Raw genomic sequence first — 5,586 nt, forward strand, 5'->3', positions numbered from 1 at the left:
TCCATGTATGTGTGTGTGTGTGTGTGTGTGTGTTTTAAGATTTTATGTATTTATTCATGAGAGACACAGAGAGAGACAGAGATATAGGCAGAGGGAGAAACAGGCTCCCTGCCCAGAGCCCGATGAGGGACTCGATCCCAGGACCCCGGGAACACGACCTGAGCTGAAGGCAAACGCTCAACCGCTGAGCCACCTGGGTGCCCCTCCATGTGTACTTTAATCATCTTAGCTACCAATGCATCCCTCAAACACCTTCGTAGACATTTTTGAGAACGACTCTCAACTCTAATAACAATATAAGTAGGTGGCATGATTGGTTCTACTGAATCCCTCCTTATGAGGATGTCATTAAAGATACACACAAAGGATTCCCCACAATTTTGCAGACAGTTAAATGCCCAGCTGATGGAAGTGGGGACAGAGGGCAGAGGGTTGGGTGGCATTGAGAACTTGAAGTGTTTGTTGAGTGAGTAAACCCAGAATTGCTGTTTGCACATGCCAGGTTGTGATATAAGCAATAAAATATCAATATTTAGGTTCTCTTAATTGACCCCCTAACAGTTGCGCTATGAGAAGCAACAACCTCTCTTCCTCCTCTCCACCATCTGCTCAGCAGCAGCAAAGCAGCAACTATGTGTGAATGTACCTCTATCCACATTGGCCAGGCTGATGTCTAGATCAGCAATGCCTACTGGGAGCTCTGTTGCCTGGAACACGGCATTCAGCCCGATGGCCAGATACCAATTGACAAGACCACTGGGGGAGGAGATGACTCCTTCAACACCTCCTTCAGTGAGACAGGTGCTGGCAAGCATGTACCCAGGGCAGTGTCTGACCTGGAACCCACAGTCATCAATGAACTTCGCACTGGCACCTACCGCCAGCTCTTCCACCCTGAGCAGCTCATCACAGGCAAGGAAGATGCTGCCAATAACTATGCCCGAGGGCACTACATCACTGGCAAGGAGATCACTGACCTTGTCTTGGACTGAATTCGGAAACACTGACCACTGCACAGGTCTTCAGGGCTTCTTGGTTTTCCACAGCTTTGGAGGGGGAACTGGTTCTGGGTTCACCTCCCTGCTGATGGAACATCTCTCGAGTATGGCAAGAAGTCCAAGCTGGAGTTCTTCATTTACCTGAACCTAACCCCCTCTGGGTTTCCACAGCTGCAGCTGAGCCCAACAACTCCATCCTCACTCCCTATACCACCCTGGAGCACTGACTGCGCCTTCATGATAGAAAATGAGGCCATCTATGACATCTGTCATAGCAACCTCAATACTGAATGCCCAACCTACACGAATCTAAATAGGTTGATAGGTCCAATTGTGTCCTCCATCACTGCTTCCCTCAGATTTGATGTTGATCTCACAGAATTCCAGACCAAGCTTGTACCCTATCCTCACATCCATTTCCCTCTGGCCACACATGCTGCTGTCATCTCTGCTGAGAAAGTCTACCATGAACAGCTTTCTGTAGCTGAGATCACCAACACATGCTTTGAGCCAGCTGGAGAAATGTGACCCTCACCATGGTAAATACATGGCTTGCTGCCTGCCGTACTGTGGTGACACGGTTCCCAAAGATGTCAATGCGTCCATTGCCACCATCAAGATCAAGTGTACCATCCAAGTGTATTGGCTTCAAAGTGGGCATTAATTACCAGTCCCCCACTGCGGTACCTTTTGGAGACCTGGCCAAAGTACAGCGAACTATGTGCACGCAGACAAGCATCGCTAAGGCCTGGGCTCACCTGGACCACAAGTTTGACCTGATGTATGCCAAACATGCCTTTGTTCACTGGTATGTGGGTGAGGGCATGGAGGAAGGAGAGTTTTCTGATGCCCATGAGGACCTGGCTGCCTTGGAGAAGGATTATGAGGAGGCTGGTGTGGGTTCTGTTGAAGGAGAAGGTGAAGAAGAAGGAGAGGAATGCTAAAGTTAAAAATGTCACAAAGGTGCTGCTTTTACAGGGCAACTTATTCTGTTTTGAACATTGAAAATTTGTGCTCTGATCAGTTAATTTGTATGTAGCAGAGTATACTCTCATATACAATTACTGATCTGTGCTTTAAAACACAACGCTTTGTTACAGACCCAAGCTGTCCATTTCTCTGATGGGTTTGAATAAAATACTCTCTGTCTTAAATGGAAAAAAAAAAAACCTCTATTCATCCTATTTTTCTAGTCTTATCTACTAATATTGCTCTACATGAATCCTGTATCCCGCTTACTGATCTATTTATCATGAATGCATATTCTTATCTCCAAGACATTAATTATTCTGTGCCTGTCCACCCTTCTTGTTACCAACTTAATCAAATAATAAAAGTAATAGGAGCAACAATGAGAGCTAATAATTTCAGTAAGCTTAGGTATGCCACCCTGGGGTTAAGTGCTTTACATGTATTATCTCATTTATTAGAAAAACCTAATAAAATAGGCTCTGTGATGTTTCACAGTGAAGGATGCCTCCAAGGTTGCAAAGCTAGCAGGCTGGGAATCCAACGTGACCCTAGGCTCAGACTCGGAACCACTGCAGTAGCACCTCTTCCAAGACCGTCTGCGAAGATACAGCCTGAGCTCCTTCCCTATATGGAATCTTCCTCTTCCTTCACTGTTGACTTCTCATTCCTGCAAATGACTGACACACTTCATTTCTGTGCCACAGGTGCCACACTTAACACATCGTGCCTGGTACTGCCATTCACACTAACCCCACACCAGCCAAGTTCTACACACAGACCTCCAGACAGCAAGAGGTCTGGAAAAACAGAAAACAAGATATACTAACAATGCCAATAATAATTAAAACATTGTTGCTTCCACCACCAGACCCAGATTATGAAGATACTGTAGGAAGAGTAAATTCCTGGCTCTTGGGGGGGTGTGGCATGACCTGGCCCTCCTGGCTCTCTACACTACCTTGGAGGGCTCTGCTGGTCACCTTCTTGCTTCTCACTGGCCTTCTTCCAATTCAGGAGAGAGTCCAAGCTTCCTCTTAAAGTCTTAGCACATGCTCTTTCTAGAACTCTCCAACCCTGCCTTACCCTTGATGATTATGTTCATCCTGCTTCTTTCCCCCACTCAGCCTTTTTCTCAGCAGCACATCTGCCTCCTCCTACTAAGTACAGGCAGTGTATGAGGGCAGGCAGTGTATGTACTTTGTATTAAGCACCCTGTCCTCAATACCTATTCTTACCACACTATAAGCACAGTGTAGAGATTAACAGAAATAGATCTTCCCCAAGTCCTTTATTTGCCATATATACAAGGAACCACCACAGTAAGGGGGGAAAAATCTAGTTTAAATTGTTTACACAAATATCAATCATACATTAGTTCATCGTATAAATCACAATCAACCAAGTTAAGTCTCTAAAAATATTTATGGTACAATCATATTATGCTACAATAAAAGATGTAGAAACCCAACAATTTCATCAGACAGTAAATCTGAAGTTCAAAACTACAGCTCTGCTTTGTACGTCCTGGGTTTCTAATCTGCCTGGAAATGCCCAAGCAACAATGATTCTATCAGCATCTTACCATTTCCACTTCAATGTCTCATGAAAATAGAAATTGCAGACGTACCGAGAATGAAAAAAAAAAAAATGCTACTTCCCACTACCAATTCTGGCTCCATAACCTTTTTTTTTTTTTTTTTTTTTTTTTTTTTAAGCAGCGTTCTTACTCTATTGTACTTGCTCACTCACAGTGGAATTAACTAGCAAAGGATTTCATTAAGTATTATAGAGTGTGGTGATGCTTTTGAATCATTAGCGAACATAAATGTATAGATGGTGTATTTGTAACAATACACAAAGACTTTTTAAAATACAATTGGTTTGTAACCAAGACTTACTGGCTATACAACTATTTTAAACTCATGTTCAATTCTTCTGGTACGAAGTAGTACAGATTCTAAGCAAAAGAACACTCGTACTTCCTGCTGTGAAAATATTTTTTGCAGGTTTACTAATATTTCAACAGCTAGTCAATTCTGTAATCACATTTGTTGGATAACTCCCTTGTTAGTAACTTTTAGAGCTCAATTGTGAATTCTATGGTTTTATTTTTATTTTTATTTTTAATTTTTTTTATTTATTTATGATAGTCACAGAGAGAGAGAGAGGCAGAGTCACAGGCAGAGGGAGAAGCAGGCTCCATGCACCGGGAGCCCGACGTGGGACTCGATCCCGGGTCTCCAGGATCGCGCCCTGGGCCAAAGGCAGGCGCCAAACCGCTGTGCCACCCAGGGATCTGTCTATGGTTTTAATACCATACTTGGTAACATTTCAAAAGACACATGATCAGTAATGATTAACAGAGAGGTTTATAACTAATTCCCTATTAGAGCTAAGTACTTTTAAGCTCATCTGTAAATTTTACTGTTCTAGCATCTTAATTGGATTTCTGGTAATTGCATCTAAAATTCCATAGGCACTTAAGATGTGTTCTAGTTACAAAACAGGAAAAAAGCAAAAAAGCATATACATAACTTCACTGCTTGTAACAATAGCATCCTATGGAAGTCAAAGATTGCTTGGTTATTTATTTACTTTTAACAAGTGCTATAATTTATTTTATAATACATTTATAAAGAGATTAAACCAAGTAATTTAGAAACCAATTAGAAGCTTTAATTTATTTTAGTTCAAGTAGTGACCTCAGTTACTATGATGTGGCATTTAAACACATGGTTCTTGAGGAAGAGTGGCAAATCCCCACTAATCCAAGATCTCACAGAAAACATGACATCTCTATAAGTATTTAAGTATAGGGCATGGCAATGATTCTGCCTAAATTTTCATTTATATTTTACTACTACAGTAGAATTTTTCTCTCAAAAATGCATGAGGATTCTTTTTGTTGCTAAAGAATAAAGATTCTTCAGAAATCTCTCTATTGCAAATCACAATCTAGCACTGTTAAAAAACAGTATTCTAAAAGGTACTGGAACTTTCTTACTGTTACCACCCTGTAAGATCTAAACCACAGAAACATCTGTGTCTAAAAATATGATTACCAACTATATGCTTTCATGCTTTATGTTAGGTTCCTCCTCAGACTTTCATGCTCCACAAGAGACACCTATTATCTACTCCCTTCTGGATACCTCCACCTAGGTGTCTGATAAATTGCTGCCACACAACATGTCATAACACAACACAATAACATAACAATAGTGATCTACTGACCTTACCCCCTGCCAATTTCACCTTCTCCCCTCTCACGGGATGGCAACTCTACCTATCCTTCCAGTTACTGTGGCATCTTCTATCCTTCTGTTTTTTATATCCTTGTCCAATTGATCCCCAAATCCTCTGACCTTCAGGAGATATCCCAAATATGATCACTTCTCTCACCATTTCTACATCATTGTCCAAATCAACATCTCTTGTCTGGATCCCACAGACAAGATTGCAGGGCAATCGGAGAATTCTTTTTATATTGAACTCCAATAAAAAAAAATATATACAAAAATACTTAAAAAAAAAGAAAAGAAAAAGAAAATTATTTTAAAATGTGAATTGAATCATGTTACTTCTCTTCTCAAACCTCAGCAGTGTGGAAGCCAAA

General features: G+C 41.4%; 1 pseudogene; it reads left to right on the forward strand.

Moving 5' to 3' along the window:
• Nucleotides 1-632: 632 nt before the first annotated feature.
• Nucleotides 633-2,061, forward strand: LOC140596511 (tubulin alpha-1A chain-like; annotated as a pseudogene).
• The last annotated feature ends 3,525 nt before the right edge of the window (nucleotides 2,062-5,586 follow it).

This window comes from Vulpes vulpes, unplaced genomic scaffold, assembly GCF_048418805.1.
Source record: "Vulpes vulpes isolate BD-2025 unplaced genomic scaffold, VulVul3 Bu000000696, whole genome shotgun sequence".
NCBI lineage: Eukaryota > Metazoa > Chordata > Mammalia > Carnivora > Canidae > Vulpes > Vulpes vulpes.